Source organism: Anser anser (genome assembly GCF_964211835.1).
Source record: "Anser anser genome assembly, chromosome: 2".
NCBI lineage: Eukaryota > Metazoa > Chordata > Aves > Anseriformes > Anatidae > Anser > Anser anser.
The window spans coordinates 111,871,381-111,897,431 of NC_139721.1; the positions used below are offsets into that span (position 1 = coordinate 111,871,381).

Genomic DNA, 26,051 nt, shown 5'->3' on the forward strand with positions numbered 1-26,051 from the left:
GACCCCTCCTATTTGAGTGTGAGGAGCTAGAGGACTTCCTCTTAGTCCACAGAAACAGATCCAGGCATTAAAGCCAAGGATGCAAGTAACATTTTTATGATGGCAAGTTTGATTAATCAAATTTAGGTTTCATTTTTTTTCCATGGCTGCCAGAGGTGTCCAAACTCTTGTGATTTCCACCCCCCACTCCTCCTGCCCCTCATCCCCCAAAAGCGTGTGTGTATATCTTTCCCTTTTTTTGCACTTTTAGTTGCTTAAGCTGGAAAAGGTGCTGCTTTACATTTTGAAGGTTAGGCTTTCAGATTATAATATTCAGTAATCTTTTCTCCATTAATAGTTTAATGTGCAGCACATTCCTCAGCAGGTAATCGAATGCAGCATTTTATGTTTAGTCATATAATCAGATAAATGTATAATAGGAAGAGATTTATGTTCATAGATGCTGTATCTGCTTCAGGTGTAAACTGAACCAACAGAAGTCTCTGAAGGCAAAGCAGTCCAAGCCCTGCGCAGTTACTCTGGACACGTCTCCAGCATGTCAGGAGAACATTACAGTTTATATACATCATGATTATAGAAAAACTGATTGCAAGTTCCTAAACCAGTTATTTGCATAAACCACAAACTGCTAGGTTGTCAAGCCAGTGACCTCAGCTGTAACCCTTGAAGCAGTGTGTGTGTGTGCAAGCACATGTGTAGCATGGGATTCCCTCCCCCCCATTCTTTTTTTTTTTTTTTAAAGAAGACTTGTGATTTCCTTTCTTTTCACTCTCAAACACCTAATTTGGTGTTTTAATCCTCCTCAGGATTTTCAGCATTTTTTTTGCAGAAGTGACCTTTTATTTGGCTTTCTCAGTGTTGGAAGAGTTTGTAATGCTATTTGTGGCATTGAATCCGTGGATGCCTCTGATTTGCCAGGGCCCAGTGTCTCTAATTCATGCTGTATAGCTCCAAGTGTTACAGATGTGTACTTTAAAACTTTGTGATTTCAGACTGGAATGCCTGCTAAAGTTGGCTTTCTCCAAAGTTAGAGGAGCGGATGCCACACACACACACGTGTATATGGAAATGTGTACAGTATGAATGAGAAAATGGGTATTTCTAGTAATGCTACATACAAATAATGTATAACCTTAGGAGTAAGAAATACATATTATGAGAACATATTTTCATGAGAATGTACTTGCATGAGCAAAGTGCAAATATAGAGTTTTCTGTACTTAATCTTAGTGATGGATCTTTTATTACCACTTTCTTAGTAAGGCTGAAGTCTTAGGCATACCATTTGGCTGCTAAACCTGCCACAGCAGACTGTGTTTTTAAGATGGGCAGGTGTTACTGTGTGTGCCCTGTGTGGTGGCAAATGATGTATGCAAGGGGCTCTGCAAGCATTCCAGAACCATCACTGAGCTGATTCAGTAAATTAAATAAAATCTACTGAAAGCCAGAGACTACAGAGGCTGCAAGAAACAAGAAAACCCACTTCTGGGGGTGGATTTGTGTTCTGTTGACACAATTCGGCTTCCTTTTGTAGCATGAAAGTTCAGTAAGCTTTATGTATCAAGGCTGTCTTTTAAGAGCACATTCCAGGTTGGGTTTCTGCTCAAGAAAGTTTTTTTAAAATTTATTTTTTATGTTTTTTTTCCTTCTTTCTTTTTTAAGGAAGCATCCTGACAGTAAGTTTGGACTTGCTCCAGTAATTGAGGAGACTGTAGGATTTGTTGTAACTGAACATGAAAAAAACTTGAAATACTGGCTATACAGTTTTATAAAAGCTTTTTTTTTTTTTTTATTTTTGTCATCTTATAGTCATTTGACCTTGTATTAGAGCATTGTCTTTGACTTGAGTGCCTGCAAGAAATAATATAATATGAACTAATTGTTTTAAAGTACATATTGTAATAGTTTTATTTTTTTTTTCCCAAGGCATTACCTAAAGTTACTAAGTGCTCCCGTCCTGTTTACCTTTTCTTTATTTCAGGCTTGAGCCACAGAGCAGGGTGAAGATTTACAGTTCTGGAGTAGAAGTATGAATGGGATTGAAGTATTTACGTGGAGGACTCTGAACTCCTTCCCTTCCTGAGTCAGGAAGGATAGGTGAGTGAACTATGGGATAATTTGTAATTAACTTGGTCCTTAATTCAGAAGGTCTTTAGTCAAAACAGGAATATACAATTCAGATAAATGTATATAAGAACAAAACAGACTTCAGATACTGCAGACACACCCCTTAATTATAAACAAGTGCTTTCAGAGTTTTCTGTTCCTGTTTGGTAATCAGAGGGTTTCCAGAAAGGACGGTGTGAGGTTGCTTCAAATCACTCCTCCCCCAGCCTTCCAAAACTCTCTCTGATACAGAACTTTTTTTTTTTTTTTTTGTATTTGTATTTGGTAGCTTTTCACCCAAAGTCAAAGATGCCTGAGCTGCTAAAATGATTGTAGCCTTTCCCTTAGCAGTTTTGAGTTAAGGCTGCAGCTGGAGAAGAGCGTGAGCTGGAGCTTTGTTAGACCCCTGCATGTCACTTGTTATAACAAATAACGTGAGACAGATGGGTCAATATTGGCCCAAAATCCATCCATACTGCATCTGGACTGCTTGGGAAGTCTCTCAGAGTGGACAAGATGTGGGAGTTGCTTCCAAGGGCTGCAGCCCTGGCTTGGATTTTTCCTGCATCCCTTCCTTGCTCCTTCCCTGCCCACAGAGGGAAAGGGAGAAATTAGGAGCCAAACCCAGTAAGGCGGGGTAGATGGGAGATCACTTCAGGCTCGCTCTTTGGCTCTGACTGTAGATGCCTGGGACCATCATTAGAAAAGGGCATGTAATCTTTTTGTGGAAATTAAATCTTTACTTTGGGAGCACTTAACATATAACACCTTCAGGTCCTGACCACTAAATAAGATCTATGCTTCTTAATACAGTCTGTTCAAAGGAAGTAGATCCAATTCCTCTTGTAAAAGCATAACAAAGTGGTGGAGCCTTAGCTTTTTGCAGGGGATTCTCACTTGTGGGTCTGTACAGGTGGGTCAGGAGTATGTATGTGATCCTGTGTAGCTACCAGTTACCAGCAGTGCATAAGAGGGTGAGCTTCTGATTGCAGTTATCACTGCACATACAGCTCTTGCACCAACCTGTGACACAACAATAAATAGTTATGAACTAGTGAAAATGAGCTTTTATGCAGGCGGAGTAGCAGAAGTATTTTTGTATTAATTTAAACCGTCTAACAGCTTAGGTTCATTTTGCTTATTTAAGCAGCAATGAAAATGGGAGCTGCATCACACAGGGGAGCTTGGGATGGCTTCCTAAATGAGTCTTTCCCTTACGTGCATGGGGGCAGGAAATCCCCCTCTGCTTCTAGTCCACTTCAGAGGGCCAGCACTGAGATGTTGCCATGCCACCTACAGCCCTGCAGCCCAGAGCAAATGGTGCAGGAAGAATGGCTCTAACAATGACACTACAGCCTAGAAGGTGCGAGGGAGGAAGTCTTAGGCTTTGCCTGAAGCAAAATCTGCAATAGGTGAAAGTGTACACTGTAGAGGAAGGGGAAGTGTATGGTGAGGCAAAACAGGTTGCAGCAAGGTGCGGGAGTGTCTTAGCACACAGAGTGGGAGAAGGGTAGGCAGCAGAGCACTGTGGGCGTCAGCGGTGTGTGTAAAAGTGTCTGGAGCTCAGTGGGTGGAGGAAGGAAACAAATGGGAGTAGAAACTCGTGAGGCTTCACAGAGAGCAGGATGAAAGGATGCAGTACAGTGAAGAGGATTGGAATATTTCTGTTGAACCATGTTCGCCAGACACGTTTTTCCCCTCCATAGATGTTCCTTGGTGGGCTGTATTTGAGAGTAAGTTTGAAGGAGTCTCCCTTGCAGCTGGTGTGAGAGAAAAGGTGAAGACAAAGTTGGGAGCCAGAAATAAAACATTTCTGAATTGGAGGAAAGAACAAAGGGGTGAGAAATGTGCAGGCAAAAATGAGAAAAAATTTTTTGGAGGGGAGAATTGGAAGGTAATGGGAAAGCAGGGATCTACATCAGGAAAGACACACAGTGGTAAGATTGAATTTCTAGGTTTCTCATTTTTATTTGCCGTTATAATGTGAATGGCAATTCCTATTGGAGGGGAGAAGCTTCAACTTGTCTCGGCAAGGAAATGAAAAAGCTCCCTCGATTTGTTTGCATACACAAAGAATGCTTTAATGCAAGTGTGGGAAAGCAGCAGAAACATTTTGATAGTACTTTCTGTACTTTGTATGTTTCAGTGAGAGGGAGTGCCTAGGGTCAGACAACTCAGTAACCATGAGCCTACAAACCCACACCTGGCTGTCTTGTGTTTTCTAAAAATGTGCTGTTTTTCCAATCTTTTTTATGCTGTCTTGCTAAGAAAAAAATAATGTTCTTGAAATTTGTTTTGAAGTTCGTCATAAGCAAGTCCAGTTTTATGCTGGCCTGCATATTCACCACTGTGGGTAAGATTAAAATGGTCGTAAATGTTTTACAGATCTGGGTTTTGCATGAGTAGCATTTGTCCTGTCATAGATAGGTGAGCATTCACCTGGAGAGATGTGGCTTCTGTCTGAAGCCAGAGCAGGTCTGAGGCTGCCCTAATATCTCAAGTTGGCAAAGGCCTTCAAAACAGTGATAAGCCTGGCAAAATAGAAAGCACTCTGTTCTTGTGGTTGTATTCAGTTTTACTTCGTGCCTGCTTTTCCTTGGCTACAGCTGTGCTTCTGAAGTGTGTGGTATATTAGTTTTATCAGTGGGAAACTGGAGTTGGTAACCCAAATATGTGCCAGAAGAGAACGTTTTATCCCCATTTGTCCTCATGCAGTCCCTATGTGGTATTACATGGAACTAGAAAGACTTTTATTTTAGCAGCTGCTAAATATGGTGTCAATGTTTGCTTACAGGCAGGGCATTATGTTTTCCTGGGCATTCCATCTTCTTCCACTTCCAACTTTTTTCTGGGTTGGTCTGAGGGCTTTGTGACCTTGTCCTGTTTTCCCAGACACCCATCAGTGCTATTAGGTAGGTGCTGATACAGTGATGCAATTATAGGCGCAGTGGAGGGCAGAGCCTGCCGAGCTGTAGCTATCCTGACCTGCCAGGAATTGTTGCATATCTCCTGCCTGTGCTGCCCCATTGCCATCCCCACCATACAGTGATGCTGGCACTCATGGGGCTGACACCAAAGCCCCACATACGTGGGGGACATATGTCTGCTGCCTTCCACTGCTGGAAGCAAATATTGGAAATCTCCCTGTATGCCTGGGAGTGTGTCCATTCCCAGACATGCTAGCTAAAGAGCTTGTACTCCATGTGGATTGCCTGGCCTTGTTCTGTGCCTATTTCTAACCCTGTACATTCATTATTTTTTTTTTTTTAAACCTCTCAAAATGTAGGTGAAGCTGGCATTCTGTTGTATCTGTAAAGATGCTGACCTACCATCAAATGGAATAGTATGATGAAGTGATAAATGTTTCAAGCTTCTGGCCTTTTATCTCTTCTCTTTCCTTCTTTTCTTTTCTTTTCTTTTCTTTTCTTTTTTTTCTTTCTTTTTTCTTTCTTCCTTTTTTTTTTTTTTTTGATGCTTCTCAAACTTAAGTGATTGAAAAGCTTTCCAGATCTGATAACTGAAAAGATTTCAAGTGAAACTTCTGGCTCGTGTCCCAGCATGAGATCATACAAAGTGATATTAGCTGAATTTGTACCAGAGTTTGAAAGGAATATGAAAACATGTTACTGTTAGTCTTTCTCATCTATTTTTCAGCTCTGCTGTGCAAACGTCTTCTCATGGGTTAACTTCTGTATAAGATTTTAAAAACTTTCAAATACATGTGTATATATGTGTCTGTTTATACCTTTTCTCCACTAATAATGTATTTAGTTTATACTCTATTATTATTATTATTATTAATCGCAGGACTTTTTTTTCCTTTTTTTTTTTTTTTCTTAATAGAACTTTTAAAATGTAGTGTAGCTGAGAAAACTCACTTTTAGAGGAAGGATGCCCTGTTTCTATTCCAAAATTAAGAGAAATTAAAGTAAAAAAATGATAGGGGTATCTCTTCTTTTGTGTCTGCTTGCTACAATAGGCGTCATTTAAAGCAACGGTCTGGTACATGTGTACATGCCTAATAAGGGTAAAAGCGTGTCAACTTCACGTGTTTTGTGGGTTTCCTGTACAAAATTAAAATAAGATAAATAATGCCTTCAGTTAGGCCTTTAGGTTACTGAATCAGACTGAAATTCAAGGTTGCAAAGCCAAGTAATAGGAGGCTGGAAAATTGTACAATTAAAACTACTCATTCACTCTCTTGGTAAATATTAATTTTGATTGCCTTTAATTAGAGGATTGTGTACTATTTTTTCCCCAGAAGGTCTCTATATCGTTCAGCACACAGCATGGCTAATGCTTAATGAGTGGGTTGGTTGTTGATGTTTTGTTTCTCACCATTTATTGTATGGCCTTATTTACTGTGTGCTTGGCAGATGGTACACTGAACACAGAACTATTCATTTCATCATATAGCTTTTTATGGTGTTAACACCGTATAGAGTTACTTTACCCTATATTTTTCAGGAAATCTTAATCAGGTGTGCAAAATTTTATATATATATATATATATATATATATGCATATTTAACCAAACTCTGAGCCTCAGCTGTTAGTTTTAAGGGGGAAGATGTCCATCACGGTTGCCTCAGTGGAAGTCTTTAATAGAGCAACTAGCAGGTTATACTGATTCTGTACCTCACTCTTCTTTCTGTAGCAGAAGATAAGAGTGGTTCAAAGCCCATGCTGTGGCATGTTTTGTCTCCAGAACTGGAAGAATTTGGTGGAGGTATTGTAAACAGCTATAGCTTCCCTGCACCCCACACAGTGTTTGCCCCGTCCTGTTGTTGTTTGCACATAGAAACATAGACTTCTGTTACTGACAATCCTCTCCTGTGGTTGAAAGTAACCATGCAATACATATTTTGTCCAGCAAGCTTCGAGCATTCCCACAGCAACCCACTCTCCGGCATTCAATGCATATTTAATACCTAAGGGAAATGAGCGAAGCTTCAAAACCTACAATAAGCTACAGGAAGAGAACACCCTTCATCTGGTTTCTGTCTTTAGGACTGTAAGCTCTCCAGGCCGGAGACCGTGCCTTCCCATATGTCGATAAAGCATTTCAAGCATTACGTTAGTATAAACACCAGCGGATGAGGTCATAATATATCAAACAACATAATTAAATCAGTGCTTTATTCACTGTCTGTGTCTCATTATGGCTGTCTCCCAGGTCACACTACAGCCTTGAAGATCATGTAAGAACTCAAATGTTATAACAGCCCCTCACAGAAACATTTGCTTTGAAGTCGATGCTATTCAAAACCAATCTGCAGAAAAATGTATTTTTGTAAAATGTGGTCCTATTTTGAAAAAGTCATGTAAACGGGAAACATTTATTATTGATTTTTATCATAAATTGCCATGCCCACAGACATTGATCATGTGTTTGTGATGGGTTTTCATGATTGAACAGAGGTCTGGAAGCACTTGAGTGAATGCTGTATTAGAGTGGACCTTGCTTTTTCAAGGGGAGCATGAGCTTAGAGGGGGGCCTGCCAAGTTACCAGACATTGGGCATTGGGGTGAAACTCTGGGAGTTTTATAATTTACTTGATACTTTAACTTTTGTCTGCTACTTGGAAGTGAGCTTTAAACCAAAATAGGAACATATAATAAGTAGGATCCTCCCTACACTTTCAGAGTCCTGGTACCCATACTTTAAATCTCAAGTTATATAAGCATCTATATGTGTTTTACAGCGATAGATCCATGTGTGTTTTTTTATGAGGAAATAGGCTACCAATTCTGTTTGAGCAGCATAGTGCTTTGAAGTCTGAAATCATAAATGTAGATATGCACGTAAGCCTCGTGCCTCACCAAGTTTGATGCCTTAGGCATGTGTTATTGCTTACCTATGCCATAATTACTGTACACATGTAGCTACAGGAATATGCCCATATGGTTTTCCTACTGTAAACTTTCAGGTGACTTGCTAATCTAGGCTAGTGCTCAGAAGCAAGGACTGGTCCCAGTTCTTAATAATTACAAAGCTGGCATATGGACTTCAACATCAAGCCTCTCCCAGATCCACTTTAAATTGGGTTACATTCATATTCTATCTTGGTTTTTGAATACCAGCCTGACAACTTGCAGAGTTGCGATGTTGTTGTTTGACATGCTCTCTCCCCATCTTGCTGGCAAGGGAAAAAGAGGCAAAGATATGTAGAGTTTATATTCTCTTTGCTTTGCCATAAACTAAGGAGACTTTTTTCTTCTGGGGCTTTCCTGAATTAATTCATATTAACTGATGAATTTACTGGCATAACACATGTTCTTCCTCCCTAATATTTATCTATTAGTCTCTAGCATCTTTCTTCAGTACCAGTAGTGAAAGCACTGAAGGGTGAGTTGATGACATTTGTTACAGGCTGCTATTTGCTAAATCTGGTACTGAAAGAAGGAAAGTGAAGAGAGAGCAGAGGCAACTCCTTAGTGTTCCTCAGGATGAGTGTTCTGTATTACTTAAACATCAAGGCAGAGTTCTGCGGCTTACCCGAATGGTCTTGTTGGAGGTCTGGGGCAGCCGTCAGCCAGGGCTGCCTCTGGGAGCAGTCTGCTCTCTAAACCATGAGGAGAGGCTTGGTGGGTCCTGCTGGAGGTTGGAATTCGTGGGTCCTGCTAGGTAGCTCCCCTGCTGGGAAGAGCAGCCCTCCTGGAAGGGCAGGAAGGCTGTGGGAGGGCAGGGAAAGCTACTTGCCCCAGGGCTAGAGCAGGAAATCACCTGGCTGCTGCCCAGCTATTGAAACAGCAGCAAAGAGTCTGTTACCCTGCCTGCAGATTGGTGCCTCTGTGTGGCTCTGGGTGCTTCAGAGGAGTTGCTTCGCTTATGCTGAGGTCTGTTCTCAAGAGCCCTGCCGTGCCCAGCTTTTTCTACTTCTCTTTGATAACAGCACCTGGCCAGGGGTTGATAAAAAGATTTTTGAGAGAACAAAAGTATAAAATACTCAACACTAAAATTTCCATCATCTTCAAAAAATGCCTTTAATTTTATTATATTGTGTTAGTGGCTTGAATGTTGACTGGTTAGTCACTTGGTAAGCCTCTGAATAAAAAGAATAGACACTTTTGTTGGTTTTACACCCTTTCTATGTCCCTGTTCACTTTTCATTATTTCACTGTGCTTCTTTTTTAAAAAATACCCAGTCAGAGTAAAACAAATGTGGTAAACTCTAATTTAGAGGTGTTAGCGAGGGCTGGCTCATACTGATAAAAGGGTCAGCCAGGCTTTGCCAGTTCTTTATTATAATCCACTACCCACTGTGGTTTAGCCTCTCTGAATATTACTCTCCTGTTATACTTGCTATCATCTCTGTGCAGATTATAGCTTAATACTTGCAAATGACCTAAATATAATGAACAGCAAGCCAGAAAACTCTAAAAGCATACCCTATGAGAAGACGAGGGCAATACTGGCAAATTTGGTTTTCTTAGGAGTAGTGTGAACAAGTGGTGGATGTAAAGAAAAAAATGCTTTTTTTTTTTTTTCCCCTCTTGTTGCAGTGGCACAATTCTCATTTCTGTTTGCAGTCATATAGGCAAGCGAATTCTCATTTCTGTTTGCAGTCACCTAGGTGAGTTTAGGTGTGTTAAGTGGAAGGGCCTATCTGTCCATGTACAGCTCGCTGTGCCACAGATACAAAGCAACACACAACTTTCAAGTGGGAGCCATCCCAGAGCACAGGCAGAGCAAGCTGAGGTCTGCCTGTACCTGCCTGTGTGCAGAGATCATGAGAAGAAACCAGAGGCACCCATTTTCTCTTTATTACTGCATTGCACCAGAGGCAAATAGTCTAATTAAAATTCGTAGTTAGCATTGGTTTGATATCCCTGCTGTAAATTTCAGTCATGTTAAGACTTCCTCATGGTGGTGGAGAGGTGCGGAACAGAGTCACAGAGAAGCCAAACAGCACAAACATGGGCGCTTGCATAACCCACTGCGGCAGCCCAACCTCCGTCTTCCATAAGGGTTGTTAAGAAATTACCTGTGACTCTTGGTACAAGGAAAATTACTGAACAGCTTAAAAGATAATGTGACTAATGCTGTGTAGAGGAGGAGAAAAGGTCTGTCTTTCTGTCTGGTTTTGCAAGAGGTACGAGTCACATCCTGCTCTCTGCCACACTGGGAAGGAAAGGTGCTTGACCAGGCTCACCGCAGCCTTGCTGCTGTTGCCCGTTCCCCAGTGTGCTGTTTCCCATAGGTCTGAGCTAGTGGAAAAAGCTGGAAATGCATATAACATGGATGGTAAGGTGAAGAAATAAATGTTTTAATGAAGGCTCTAAAGGATGGTGTTGTATAGATGGTGTTGTCTTATGGTTAGAAAAACAGAAACCTGGAAGACTAATAGTTTTCTGAATGGGTCCGTTTTTCCTTCTCAGTCGCTTGGTTGTTCATTTGCTTTGGCTATTCTGGTGGCTACTAAAGTGCTGTGCCAGTGTACTGTCTTCTGTTTGCTTTTAGAAGCTGGAAGGCTGAAAAGTTCTTCCCTCCAAGTATTTGTTTGCTATCCTGTACTGGGTTGTTTCCACCACTGCAGTTAGGCCAAGGAAGAACACTACGTTCATCCCCTTTCAGGGACCAGAGGAATTGATTGCATAGCAGATACAGTCTGGTGTGTGTCTACCTTTTCCCACATATAAAACTTTTTCTCATGGGAAGGCTGGTGTGTAAGATGAGGGTCTGGACGTGGTCTTGCTGTTGGACATGACATTGCAGCCCGTGTGTGGGAAGGAGGAGCAGGGTGGCACTACATTCAGAGTTTGGCACCCACATCAAGCTTCCCCTCACACTATATTTGACCTGAAATGAGTAGCTGTAATGATATCACCATGAGTGTTGCCAGACTTTTCTTCTCTAAGTATTAATTTTTAGGAAAAAATAATAAATATTTTCTTTTTAAATGGAAAGAGAAAGCCCAAGAGGATCTTGGCTGGCTCTGCGTGCTCTATAGGTATGTCTGATTGTTTTTGATGAGTGAGGCATTGTCCTCCTGTTTACCTCTCTCAAAGGAAGTGTCTGTTGACACAGTCTGTGTTTCAATCATCTTTATTATACAACGCTCTGGGAAGCCTTCAGGGCAAGCCAAGCCGGCCCTAAAAGCAGCTCTTTAGTCACAAAGTGAGACGGCCCCAGTCAGACGCCCACGGCTCACATTGCTTTATTCACCGAGATCTCTGCACCAGTAATATTGGACCTCGTGGCAGCTCCCACTGCCTTCTTTTGGAGCGGTGCAAGAGGCTGTGGCTCTCCTGGCGGCTGCCCTGCCACTGTGTGGTACCCGGCAGGGGCTGGGATTTTGGGGCATCTGCAGTGTGGGTGCTGTGTGGTGCAGACAGGCACAGAGGGGTTGTGGAGGTTATTGTTCTCCCTTGCCCTTGGCCCAGTTTTCCCCTCCCTCTCCTCCAATCCACGTGTTTTCTGCACGCCCTCAGACTGAAGGAGTTTACAAGTCAGGGCTGAACTGTTGGAGGCGAGCAAACACCGGATGATTTGCGTGATGTGACAGGATAATGAATTATTCTGTGCTCTTGTAAATCTGAATACACGGAGCTAGCTGTGGTTTGCACCAATGTGATGTTTGCCTTTAATACTTAACAATAAGTTGTAGATAAATGCCTTTCTGGGCGTATTATTTCTGAGCAAGTAAAAATCTCACTATCAGCAGAGCATCCTGCTCTTTTGTTCTCCTGGGCCCCAGGAGCGCTGTAAGCCTGAGAAGTCTTGGTGCCTCCTCGAGGCATCTTTTCCAGATCTGTGTGGCTGCCTGACAGCTCTGAGTGGCTGTGCTCCCACACCTTTCAATGCAGGAATGGCTTTACAATGTCTTGAGAGAGAGAGACGGTAAGAAACCTGCCTCCCTCAAGACATCTGTAGTCCCAACAAAATGCTTAGCTTTAGCGTCAGCTGCTTGCGCTGCAGGATAGCTGCATTCTCAGTTAAAAACCCAGGAAGACTAGAAGTGAAGAAATAAGGTATGAGTGACCCAGTTGTCAAGTGTAAGGTACTTCTTGTAGGGCACAGGGAGCTGCCTAACAGCTAATTATTTTAATTGATGTTTGAATACTTTGCAGGGTCATGCATTAATGATGAAAGAAGCTTATGCCTTCATTACAGCCAAGGATTTTAAGGGCCAAATTCACTGTGAATATAAAGAGTGGTCCAAATTATATGTTGGAGCTCAATTGTTCCCCTGCAGGCTATAAATAACTCCTATTTTATGTCACTGGGGGTTATTTGTCTCCTGTGGGAGAGACTATAGTCTGTGGTATAACTGACCAGAAAATGGTTGTTAGTGATAAAGCAGTGTAATTTGCATTGATTTATTATTCATTGGCTGTACAGAATGAATGCAGTTTACCCAGCGAGAGGAATTGTCACCAAATTCTTTTGTCACTTAAACAAATGTCCCTGCAGAGTTTAACTGAGATATGCTATTGTAATAGAGTGGAGTTTATCACACACCTTCCAGCTTGTAACTCTATGAAATCTGAATCCAACTTCAGTAAGAGTTGACTGCAAGCTGAATTTCGCTCTGTCCAAACAAGGATTGATGATAAGAAGCATATGTACACAATGAAAAACAAAATGCATTTCCTTGAATTTGTCCAAATTCCCTGCCATCCGATTACATGTACATCCTGCTTTAGAAGCTCTAGTGCTTATGTCTAGCATCATGTGTCTAAAATAATAGATTTTCCTTGGCTACAGGGAAGATGGGTTTGCGTTTGGTGTGGAAAAACTAGGTTAAAGATCATCCTTGTAAGGTGTTCTTCTGAAAGGGTTAATTTTAGTCCTTACAGACATTATGAGATGTGTTAGGATTGACATAGACACAATATTATCAGAGTGTATTTTGGTATTGGTGTTCCGCTGAAAACTGCAGCTCTTGGAAGAAAATGACTTGGTAAAGATTGCTTGTGGGGTTGCCCTCTCCCTCTTGCTCCTCACTTTCTTTTAAGTCAACCTTCTATTTCCAGTGGGTTTGGAAGAAAACATGGAAATGTGAATCAATGGTATTTCAAACTCAAAACTTAGAAAGCATAACAAAAAGGTTATACTCTGCAATAATACTCTATTAAGTGTTATTTTTAAGTCAGTCCTGGGGGGGGGGGGGTGTTGTTTTATACTCAATTCATTATTTTTAAGACTGAGTGCCTGGCAGTGCTAAAGCTTGACTACTGCTATAGGTGCTGAACTGTCCCTTTCGGAACTATTGGTGGCACTGATTTCATGCCCAGAGCATGCAGAATTGGTGCTGTATGGTCTTCAGCACTGGTTGCTGAGAGCACAGACCTGGCCGCTTGTCAGTGCAGCTGCACCAACAGCTCAGCAGGTCACCTTCTGCCCTGGTCCTTCAGATGCAGACTTGCCAGCCCAAGAGGTGCTGGTGCAGGTCTCAGACTGGGGCAGGCTGGCTTCCCCAGCATGTGAGGGGACTGCCACCAACCATTTGGCCATCTGCACAGGCCCTACAAAAGGAGCATGCATGTCCTATCCATTTAAAGCAGAACTGTTTTGTAGCATATTCCTTCAGATTTTTTGTTAAAGGTTAGGAAAATTGTTTAGACAGCTCTGGTGGCTGCACATCAATCTGCTGTAACCAGCTGATTAATGTGACTGATTTCTGCAGCCAATTTCTCTAATCACTTCTTATTTATGAACCGGAGTGGTTTTGTTTAAAGCAGCTATGCTGAGTATTCACCCATCTTAAAATTTTATTCCTTGAGTGAAGTAAGTTTAGGAAACACAAATCTAATGAACCTGTGTGACACCCAGTGCCCCACAAAAGAAGAGGTCATATGCAAATTCTCTGGTAGTGTTAATCCCCCTTGCCATCTTTTACAGCCAAAGTAAGAGAATAATTTTTTCTTCAAGCAAATAAAAAGGAAATCATAGCAAGTGTAGGCAAATACTCCAAAATCTGCAAGGAAGTGTGCTGGAAACCAAGAGACTATGGATTTCTATTATCCAAGATACTGAATGACAGCAGGTAATTTGAAATAATCTACAGCATTTTTTTTTAAAGTTACTTAGACCTCTTAGTCTTACTCTACTTGAAAATACAGGGCGATCCTACGTTAGAAAAAGAGTAAAATTATATAGTCCTTTTTCAAGCTGAGTTAGGCACTGTGCTGTTGTCTCTGCTGCAACGCTTTCTGCTTCTTTAGAGTGCAAGTGCTGAACCCTTCTCTGTTTTTATTCTGTTGGTGAACATCATACTAACTGCTAGTACACAATCTGTTGCCAGTGGTTAAGTATAAGAAATATTTAGCAGTTCGGTACTAGCCACTTTCAACATGCTGTGAAGGATTTTCCTCACTACAGAAAACTCAGTTTGACAAATGTGCCCAGGTATTGGGATGAAGGAGTAAAAGCAAAGTCTATACATTTCATAGTCCAGTCAGTAAGCTCTGTTGTATTGTTGCATGGCAGAAAGTGAGTCTCCAAGAAGGTTTTAAATGGTCAGTTGGTCTGTTATATAGGATGTCAGGGGATGTTATGTCATACAAAGCAGGTTTAACTGGAAAAAAAAAATCATCTAAATCGTTACTTGAAGGTTCAATGCAGTCATTAAGGGCCACCGATAATGTTAGTCATCTACAGCAGTTACCATGCCTACTATTTTAATTTGTAAAACAGGCATATTCTCCCTGCACTTTTGTGACAGACACTTTTTTGGTTTCTTTCTGTTACCATATGTATCTTTTGCAGGATATTCTTCTATTCTGCAAGTTTCCCTTTATTCTTTGTACCTTACCACTAGGTAAGGTACACTCATTACACTTACCACTTATTTTATGAGGTCACAGTCAAACTTTCTATTTTGATGGCTCAGATATGTTTGTACTTGAATCCCTTGTTAGAGCAAAATCTCTGACGTTTCCAGGTATTGGTCTCACCATTTTTCTACACTTACTGGACAGAATTCCAGTCTGTGACGTACCACCTTCAGTTTGGCTTTTCTTTTAGTTTCTCTCACAAAAGGTATCTGATGTTTTCAGATTCTTGTAGACTTCTGAAGAAATGACATTTCTTGTTTGTGTGCACCACTAAAACTCTTGCTCAGTCTTTCATCACCTTATGCCTCTCTGTCTGCCAAGTTACTTTTTTCAGGCTTTGATATGTGCTCTTTGTCCTGTTAATGTCGCTTTAGATTGCTCCTACAAAAGATACTCCAAACATCACCATTAAATTTACCCTTTTTCTGCTAGAATTCCCTTTACTTTTTATTGCCTTAAACAAAAATCAACTTTACTTTAAAATGACTGAATAGTCTACCTCTGTTCTACCTGTAGTTCATACAGTTTTTGGAGGCTGACTCAGCTCTTCATAAGCCCCTAGCACCCACCTCCTTCACTTGCTTGCTACATTTTTAGGATTCTTTGATTTCTAAGCAGCATATCTGTGTTTTCTGTGGTTTTGCTCTTTCTTTGGAAAAATAAATAAATAAATAAACAACCAAACAGGAAAAAAAAACATCAGGATATGAAGATCTCTTCCCAGTTCCATATTTGCCATGATTTCTGCAGGAAGTTTGGAGTCTGGAGATCAGAATTCATCCTGTTCCTAAAAAAGGCATGTAGGTTCCTCCCATAACAGGTGGAAGAAAAGCTTGGGCTATGTTTGTACTGGGATCCATTCAAGAAAAGAGACTATTTCTTAAGGGATGGTCTACATCACTCTGTGGATTAGTAGTGGGTTAGTAGTCTTTGATACTGAGTCTGTTACAGCAGCTAAATATGTTAAGAAATGATAGGAAAAGATCTGAAGATGCTCATACAATATTCATGCCCTCTCCTGAGTGTGCAGGAAATAGAAAAGGCAGAAGATACAATAATGGATTAATGGAAAAACAGCAAGGAAAAAAGAAAGTGATAGAAGTGATAGGGATGTTAATCAGATCAACAGGACAGTTAATAAAAGGTTTGTGCCTAGCCCAACAAGGCAGTTGTGGTCAGTTAGAAAAAAGGAAAGGGTTTGGCTTAAATACCAGGTTAATAGGATGGAGGAATCCAGAATACCTGTGAAAACAAATATTGTAGAGGACAACAGACACATAGCAAAACAATAGTCTTGCTGGAAAAGTAGTACTGAATGAGTTGCTGTGTTCAGGAAGAACAGAAATAGAAGGTAGTAGGCTGTATGTGTGAACAACATGAAAGATCATTAAAAAAAAAGAAAAAGAAAAGAACACAAAAACACTCCAACAAGAAAGGACATCCTGAATAGAATATCTGGTTTGGTTTTAGCAACTAATGATGAGGTCATAGAAGAGCTAGTCATGAGAAATAGCTTCAGACCAAATGATCAGGAGTTGATTTAATTAGAATGAAGGGAAGATTAAAAGGATGTCCTTAATTAAAAGTTGTCTTTGAAATATAGCGAACTAGAGTCTGTCAAACTGCAAGCAAGGCATGTGGGCTGCACTGGAGAGTCCAGGGACTTGAACAGTGCAAAAATTTGGAGTTTTTGCAAGTACCCAAACAGTCTGTATTTTTTTGTCCCAAAGAAGTGTAAGAAGTTATCAGGAAAGTGTGAAAATTAGACTTGCCAGCATTCAGGCTAAATGAAAAATTGCAAGTAATGTTTAGACACACAGGAAAAGGACACACATCAACCACGTAAATAAATTCCAAACAGCAAGAGGGCTACTGTGTAATCGTGCTGCTTGTTCAGGGATCAAGCATAATTTAGATGTGGCCTCAGTGTAAAAAATACCACCCCCACAGACAAACCAGCCCCCCCAAAAACAAACCCTCATGTGGTATAACAGGACAAAAATCTGAATGTGGCAGAAGAAAAGCTTGTCTTAGTGTTCCTGAATTGTGTAGAAATAGGTAACCAGCCTTTATAACTGCTCTCTTGAAAACGGAAGGTATGACAGGAAGCATTTTTCACAAATCCTTCAACACCTGTTGTCTGCCTACCTCTAGGCTGTATGATTTACACTTGATTGTATCAGTTATCTACAACTATCAGCTATCTGTAGTTCTGTGTTGTCACACTGCTTGGTGTTGTGGATTCTTGAAGATTGCTATGTCAATTTGGGAAGGGTCAAAGTACATAAAACTTGGAGAAAAGTTAAGAAGGGGGTGTAAAAAGAACTTTATTTGTGGTGCCATATTAGGAGATTATTTGCAGGGTTCAGTTAGGTGTTTTCTGATTGAGCAGAGAAGGGAAGATTAATTCAGCAGTTGTACATTTTATGACCTGATATAAGGCAGTGGTATTTTTGGGACACTCAAGGGGAGAATGTTGTCAGACTGGTTATGATAAAGCACTGAGTGAGACATTTAAGCTGCTGAGATTAGAAGAAAGGGGTTGAAAGGGAGCAGATGGATGTCGTACTCAGGAGAGAAGGAAATATCACAAGTGATCTTGAATCTTCTGTTGTGTAAGCATTGAAATCCCAATGTTGGCATCAGTGGTAAGGAGAGGAGGAAGTTTTGTAGGGAAGGTGTTTGGTATGAGAACAAGATAATTTATGTTGGTGACAAAGTGTAAAACTTGAAAATCTGGGAAAAAAATGAGATGTGTAAGAGTGCAAAGGAAATGTCTTAGAAGAAGAAGAGTTGTCTGACGATGTGATCTCATGAATTGTTTGATCTGATACAAGGCCGCTGGCCAGAGTAGATGTACCTCACTGAGAAGAAGCATGCCAGGGGCAGAGCCTGCCAGGTTCAGAAGTGCCCATTGATACCGTGGGGCAACCAGAGCAAAGAACAGTCACTGACAAGAAAAATAAAGACCAATTTGAAAGCTCATTGAGGATGGGACTTCAGAGCAGGGATGATCAGCAATATCAGAAGAACCAGAAGGGCCATTCTGGAGGAAGATTGAGGGATCTCCTTGGTATTTGCTGAGGAAGAAATCATTAATGACCCTAGGGAGGACAGGTTCACCCAAGGGGAAACGGCAGATGTGATCCTGGGCAGAGTTGGAAGAGAGGAAGTGAGTGCATTAGCTTCAGGCTATGCTTGCAATGAGCTTATAGATACGGAAAGGAGGAAAATAGAGCAATTGTTGAAAAAGGTAGGGATGTGATCTTGCATACAGCAGAAAAGGGGACAGAGTGAGAAGACAGGGGTAAGCAGAGACTGAACTTTAGGGAAATGTGAACTTTTAGTGAAAAGTGTCCAGCTGAAGACAAATGGAAAATATTCAGAAATTACAGATGAATAAAGGTAAGTGTTCTGCAGGCTGTGTATTAGCATACTGCTAGATAGTACACATTAGCATACTTGATTTTTTTGGTAAGAATTAGCAAAGAGCAATGAGAAAATTCATTTGCAAAAGTGAGCTGCTTCACACTTAATGAAAAAGAAATCAGCCAAATCAACTTGTTCTAGAGTTAAAGTGATTTGAAGCAAAAGCGTGCTACCACTTTCCTTCCCCTCTTCCTACCCCCAGACAGCAGGGCCCAGTGCTGACATGTGCTGGTGTTAGGGTGTCTGCTGCAGATGGAAATCACCCAGCTCTGGAAGGAGCGCGATGCATCCAGGCTTCAGGGGCAGCACAACCTAATTGTCTGGCTCTGGTCCAGCCGCTGATTGACCCAATAAACTCTAATGAATCTGGATTCCTGCAGTCTGATTTGCTTCCTCTCTCCATGATGTGCCTTTCTCAGTCCATGAGGAGCTGAAACCTGAGTGCTGGCTTTGACAAAGGGAGTGTGAGAGGGGGGAAGGAGGGGAAGAAAAGGCAGATAACAGCCGAATGTAATCAGTGTTTTATTACCATCCCCAGGAAGTGGGAACGGCTTTAAAAAAAAAAAAAAAAAGAAAAAAAAAAGAAAAAAAAAGAAAAAAAAGAAAAAAAAAGAAAAAAAAAGAAAAAAAGAAATAGTAGTAGGTTGGAGCAAGGAAAGTTAATTATGGTGAGGTTATTTGACAGGAAATTACAAAATACAAACAGACAGAAGAAACACATTTTAAAACAGGGTAGGAAATCTCAAGTTACTTCACTGTGTATATTCAAAACCCCCAAAGCAAAGGCTGAAAATAGCAGTTTAAACAAAAGCTATCTTATCTGATAAAGGCATTTCAAGCACAAAAGGAAATTTATATATTGGGTTGACAGTCTTAAAATAAACTGATTGTCTTGATAACACCATAGATTTAATTGTGGGAAAAATTGGGTTCATTTGTATGGCCTGCAGATGCAGTAAATTCCCATGTAAATTCATTTCTTTTCTTTCTTTGTACATTTCTTGTCTTCTAAGCAGTATTTATCAGTGTTTTCCAGAAATTGTAAAGGTAGAATTATGCATATAGGATAAGACTGATAAATATGTGCATATTTTAAAGACTTCCATGCAGACCAAATACAATTCATTTCCTATGCTACTGTATGGAAGCATATTAAGGGTACTTCGGCAAGTTAACCAGATTCAGAAGGATTTTGGCAGAAATGTACCGTTTTGGGATGAAGATAGGAATCTTCACCAGTACTAGTGATCAGGAATATTATTTTATTCATTTCATTGTTAGTATGCTTACAATATGCTCTTGAATATTTGGTGTTTTTTTTTTTTTTTTTTTTTTACTTTCAGTGTGGAAAGGAAACTATTTTGCTACTGCATCACCCTTATCCTGAGTCAGTAGACTGTTTATAAGTGCAAGGAGAGCAGAAATTGCTTGCTAGCCTAGTTCTTTAACCTTGCTACAGGTACCAAAGCTGCAAAGAACAGTAAGGAGGAGCTTTCCACTACCTGGACTGTCACTGTGTTTTTTGTTATGAACAATATTCTCCAAAAAAAAAAAGATGCTGAGATACTGATTTTTTGTTTTGCTCTTTTAGCAAATCCTTTATTTCTAGTATCCCCCTTACCATTTTTCTTTGAAGCTTACATCTGTATAGATATCTGTGGCCTTATAGTGAAATAGAATGTATATTATCAGGACTATACAGTTTGATTTGCTTGGAGGAAGGGAGCAAGGAAAATAGAGAAAATAACTTAGTTGTATAGGTGATGTATTAGATTATTTCTTTGTGATCAGAGCAGACTTAGAATACTGTGGGACAAACATCTTGCTTGCTTTTGACTCAAGTAGTAACGAAGGTAAGTGGCATTAAGAGGTTTAAAGGTACACCTGCCTGGCTGCTGTGACTTCAGACTTTGTTTGTGTTCCTCTCTTATAGCTCATCAGTCTGCATATCTAGCTGTTGTAATTCACTAGGCACATCTGTAGCTTATTCCCAACCCTCTCCCTCCTTCCCCACCCCTCCACACTCCCCCCAGTTAATTTGTCTGTTGTGCCTGTGACTCGCTAACGCTGTTGAACCTTCAAAATCTGTGAACACAATGAAGAAAGGTGCTCATTTACTGTAAATCAGGGGTGGGCAATGCTTCTTCTTGTCTGAGATGCAGCTCGATATCCTTATGTCACCTGTACTCAGATCTCTCATTTTTGTAGGTGATCCAGGTATACTCGGAGGTCTCTTGGAGATTACTTAGAATTATCTGGCCTCATGAGACACTTCTCAGGACTCAGAGGGTATCACTTCAGTGTAGTATAAAGATGACTTCACATCAACTTGCATTCATAAATGTTGACTAAAAGGCCCAGTTTTAAAGTACTGTGCTGTTGTTGCAAAATCTTGCTGGAGCCCTGCAAAACCGTCAAGATCTGATGAGTCCATAAGGATTTTTCCTATTTAACAAAGAAATATCATTTGTCTGTGTACCAGGAGGATTGGGTTGTAGAAATATTCTGAACTTGTGATCATTGGATTTTATACTTGAAATAAACTAAGTGAAAGTTTTTCAGGGAAGAAGTTGATTTTTTTTTCTGGTCTCCTTTATGTCTCATTTAAATGATCAACTACTTTAAAGGGATTTCATAACTCAGCTGGGGGAGTTCACAAGGGAAAATTGTGGGAGGAAAGTAGCTTCCTCCTTAATAAGGGAGAGTGTTGATGACAGTAAGAACTGCTAATCTAAATCTTTATTTTTTTTAAAGAGAAAAATAAAAAGAAAGTAAAAGCAAGTAAAATAAGAACCAGAACAAAAATGTCTTTCTGAAAGTTGCATATTGGGGCTATGGAAAAACTGGGAGTAGTTTCTTGACTGACTCATTTTTTTATTTTATTTTTTTTCTGAAACAATCTACAGTTAGTCCCTGATACATTTCTGAAAGGAACATAAATGTTGTATAGTAACAAAAGGAGATCAATAAAGTGAAGTGTTCTATAGTCAGCTTTCCAGAATGCTGCTGTAAGTATTGGAAACTTGCGCATTTTCCCATCTGTTTCTTTTTTTCAGCAGCAATAAATACAATGCCTGCACTGACAATCTGATAGAAGATTTTCTTAAGGTTATATAGCAAGTTTCAAAATTAGCATCTCTAAAGAGCCCTGAGATCATTTAAAAATAACTGGCTATTATTGTGAAATATCTTTTATAATCAGCTTTCCCTTTTCTTTTTAAAATAGATGTACACGTGAATAAGACTTAAGGAATTGCTTTCATTACAGATAATCATAATGATACATTATTTTGATTCTGTCTTACTGCTATTTTATAGGTTATTTTATGTATACTGAAAATGGAAGATAAAGCTATGAAGATGTGAAGTTATGGCCTTACAACAATCCTTAACACAGGCTGATGCTGTGTCTAGGTAGCAAGCAAGTCCTTTACTGAGTATGCATTAGTGTGGTTGTAATTTAGGTAACATAAAGAGAAATGGACAAAGTTAGGACAGAATTTGAAAGTCTACTTTTTATTGTTTTCACCTTCACGGTGATGATCTAGTAGACAGGTTTTTATTTTGATTTTTTTTTAAGTTTTTTTTTTCTTTAAACTTTGAAAAGAGGGGAGAATACTTCAGGAAGAATTGTGCTTGCTACTTTTAAAAGTTGTATGCAGGACAGCATGAAACTCGTTTTGACTGACCGGGAGTAAACAAAGGCTAGTTCAAGAACGTCTGAGTTAGTCTTGCCTGCTGCTTGCTGACTGGCCTCAGCTGCACCGGTTAGCTCAGCAAGTTGCCATCGAATGTGTTTTCATGGTAACAGAAGGGAGTCTCCATGTCCAGGTGACCTACTTGATACGACAGCAGACTGTTGAGAAGATTTAGCTCCCCTGATTGTGTTGTTCATGCCTTATCTGCTGAGAAGTGCTCCAGCAAAGCTGAAAGACCTGTTGGTTGGATTTTGTGACTTTTAGGTCTGTGGCTGCTCTCAGTATTGTAAAACGTGGCTTATTTATTTAACTTGTATCTCTGTGTCTCTGAAACTCCACTGTGGGTTAAGTTTGAACTAATTAACCAGTAACAGATGCAAACCACATTGGTATCCAAACCATATGTTATCCTTGTAGTTTATCTGTATTTGTTTCCTTTGAAAACAATGAAGCCTGAACGTATATTTTGTATGTATATGGTTTTAGTTTTACATTTTATTTATTTTTTTTTATGGTTTCCAAATATAGACAGCAATGCTGTTTGCTTCAAGGTGCTTTGAATAGAGAACTTGGCACATTTCCAGCTTCTTTTTAACCGATCACTTTTAAAATTTAAATATGAAGCAAGTGTTCTGCAGAAACACTCCATACAGCTTCAGTCTAGGACTGGAGTCTCTAGAGAGTGGGCGATACCTGTGATATTTGTTCCTGGTGAATATTTCTGTAGAATCTTCTTGTTTCTTTTTTACAGATAAGGTTTCTTTTGAGCACTTCCAATTTTAGAAAAACTAATGTTTGCAATAGGATAGAATTTCGTAGTGAAGCTTTGGGAGACATGAGATAAAAAAAAAATACGCATAAATGTATTTTTAAAAATACATAATTTTCAGACCAGTCTTGGTCCAGTTTTGTTGGCCTCATTTAAATGTTAGTGGATTAGCAGTGTTAGTGCACATTCCCAATAACCAAGTTGTACTTACTGCAGGGGTCTGCACAGCAGGGCCACAGTCTTGCATCTTATGATGGGACAGGGAGGTACAACAACTAGTTTTACTTACAATTTTACTTGCTGTGTAGGGCAGACACACTACTAGAAATCTTCTTTTTATTCTCTTTTGCCCTTCTTCCATGTGAAAGTTCTGCAAGTTTGGCCTGAGGGAAATAGGCTAGAAAAGAGGGTGTCAAATTTTGCAGCTCCTTCTGTAGGGTGTTGATGTTGTCCCTGAACTCAGCCTGAGGGAGCCATTAGAGTGATATGTTAGCAGCTGGAAGGAGAAGAGTAAAGTTTCCTCATCTCTCTAAATCTCTAATAGCCATGGGACCTTAGCTTACATTCCATTATAAAATTCAGTTTCAGATTTACTGCATTCAAATTTAGTAACAAATAAATATATGTATTTGTATAATATTAAGTAAGAGTTTTTCAAATGGTTTATAAAAATCAAGATATATAATATTTTTAACTGTCTATGACATTTTTTTTCATTTAATGACCCAGTGGAGAAATTGTTTTCTTATGGATCAGTTGAAATATATAAGTAGAAAATAAATATTCTATTTTTTTTCCAAATATGCATTTTCAAATGAAGTAGATGTAAAGAATATATCCTTTCTTGTTCCCATATTTTCTAATTGTCCCACTAAAAACATGTTGAATTGCATAATATGATGGTAAAAAATAAAGTATAGTCTAAAGAGCAGACATATATTGTAGGGAATATATATATGTTTTTAATGGGAAAAACACTATTGTCAAGATAAGAGTATACTAGGAAGTGATTTTTAAAAGCTGAATGAAAATACATAGTAGAACAACGAAGTTGTCTTCACTATTTACAAAACTGAATTAGCATACCAATTATTTGAATTTTAAGCAGTCTTCTCTTATGTACAAATGTTCTGATGTAGGTTGATACAAGGTGATAGCAAATGCAGAATTTTAGCAAAAATATGAAATATTTTTTACATGACTTATAGCTATCAAATGCCTGTGCTGCAAATTTTATGACTGAATGTACTAAATCATTTGGTATTTCACACACCACAGCAGAACTGGTATTTGCTAATGTGCTTTTTGTCTGCGCTTTCTTTTGCCCCAGTTAAAATTCCTTCACCTTCCTCTTCTCTCTCAAGTATAAGTGTAGGCTTTGTCTTGGAAATTTTAAGTCTTCTCATAACTGCCCTGACTTATTTTTGCTGCTTTACTGTTCTTCTGAAGGGAGACTGGGGCGAAATCCTCAGGTTTGGGTTTCTTCCTTAGTTTACTCACAGGTAATGCTTGACAACATTATTCCACTTCTGAAACAAATATAGAAAGCCAGTAGTGTTTGAAATATCCCCAAGGTCTGCTAACAAGCCTAAAACTTGCAAAAATGTTGCAGTGGTATGTTCTATTAAATAAAGGCTGAGTTGAATTTTTGATATAAGTTCGTTTCCCCAAGCAAATTTTTATTTTTATTTTGTTTTAAATCTAGTAAAGCCAAAGTGTCTTTTGGCTTAGTGTAATATGTGAGAGAAGAAACAGGGTAGACAATTATATGTGAAGACACAGCTACTATGAGTGATGTGAATTGTGATTCAGACATGAGGCAAAATCCCAAGCAGAAAAGCTTATGAAGGTGTCTCTCTTCCATGCAGGTGTGGCAGCGGTATGACCTTGACAGCTGGCCTGTAAGCTCATCAGTGGTCAGCATTTCAAACCCAGCCTCTTTAAATCCATTGACTGTTAGAAATAGAAGCATCCAAGTCAAGCAAAGGATAAAAATAAAAGTCAGGAAACTCTTTTTGTGGCTGTCTGAGAAAGGCTCTTGAAACTGCCTGGAGTGTTTGTCTTGTAGCTGACAGTACCAGTGGATGTATGGATGGCATGACCTGAACCAAGGTCTGGCTGGAGATGTTTTTCATGTGTAGGAAGAAGAGGTTGTAAGGAATCAAGCAGGGAGCCAGTGTAAGTCAGCGTAGTCTGGTATGGTAACACCTTGTGGATGGGGGATAGCCATGAGCTTTGTTGTACTACTGCTGTTAGTGATGAACCCCATTTTCCAGACTATGTGGGGAGTCTTGCAAGCACCAGACGAGCATCTGGGTTTGCAAGCAATGTAAGAGTATTAATGAATTCAGAGTGGCTTTTGCAGGCTTCCTAGAAAGCAGCGAGGAAAAGCTGGTATTAATGAATGAAAGGCTGTACAAGTCTGAGTATGGGACCGACCTGTTTTTCCTCGCTCTATCAATTCGAATCGGGTTGCAGCAACAAGAGTCAGATTTTTGAAGGCATTGAAGAACAGATCTCCCAATAACATGTTCACGGTCTGTAAGAGCCCTGTTGCAGAACTGGGAACATATTCTGGGTCACTGCCAAAAAATAGATCAGTGTTTGACTATAAGGAGCAGCCAGTTCGGTTACAGCTGCTGAACATAACATGTGTGCTGACCTGCATGTGGTAAGGCTATATCCAGCTGTGTTTCTCATGGAAATATTGTGAATATTGGAATTGAAGCAGAAAACCTTCTATTTTCATAGTACAGTAATCCTGAAAGGATTTTTTCCATCAGAGCAGTTCTTTCTCCATGCCTGCTCCTTAGGAAAGTTTAACACAGTTTGGAACTGTTTTTGCTTGTAGTCAAGAAAGGTATATCCTGTGTTAAGACATCAATTTATTGGCAGACTGAATTAGATGCCATGCAGTCTGAATGCACAATTTTGTCAGTTTTTACATGACAGGAAAGGGTCAAATTGTGGAAGAAGTTGTCATAATAGAAATTGTATAAATAAAACTGTATACGTAGTTTTGGCATGTAGGCTTTTTATTTTTTATTTATTTTTTAATGAGGTTATATGCATTTGAGCACATTACATCTAACAAGGAAAGATTAAAGGTAGCCCCTGTTGCTTAAACCTACACAGTCCCAAGCCTTTTTAATCTCCAATGGTATGCTATCTCGGCATGCTCCTGGCTCTATGGTGAGGTCGATCCCTGGAGCATGGTTTCCTTCAGACATTTATTGTCACTTGCTTTTTGCCTCTTTGAAGCTTCT

The 26,051-nt window shown here is 39.7% G+C and overlaps 1 protein-coding gene across 18 annotated transcripts in view; it reads left to right on the top strand.

Moving 5' to 3' along the window:
- Window positions 1-26,051, top strand: part of LOC310895664 (uncharacterized protein) — a 287,632-nt gene that overhangs the window by 132,899 nt on the left and 128,682 nt on the right. For all 18 annotated transcript variants that reach the window (XR_014580836.1, XR_014580837.1, XR_014580838.1 and 15 more), the window contains exon 4: window positions 1,982-2,097. The gene's annotated coding sequence lies outside the window, so the exon portion shown is untranslated. The remainder of the gene's footprint in view (window positions 1-1,981; window positions 2,098-26,051) is intronic.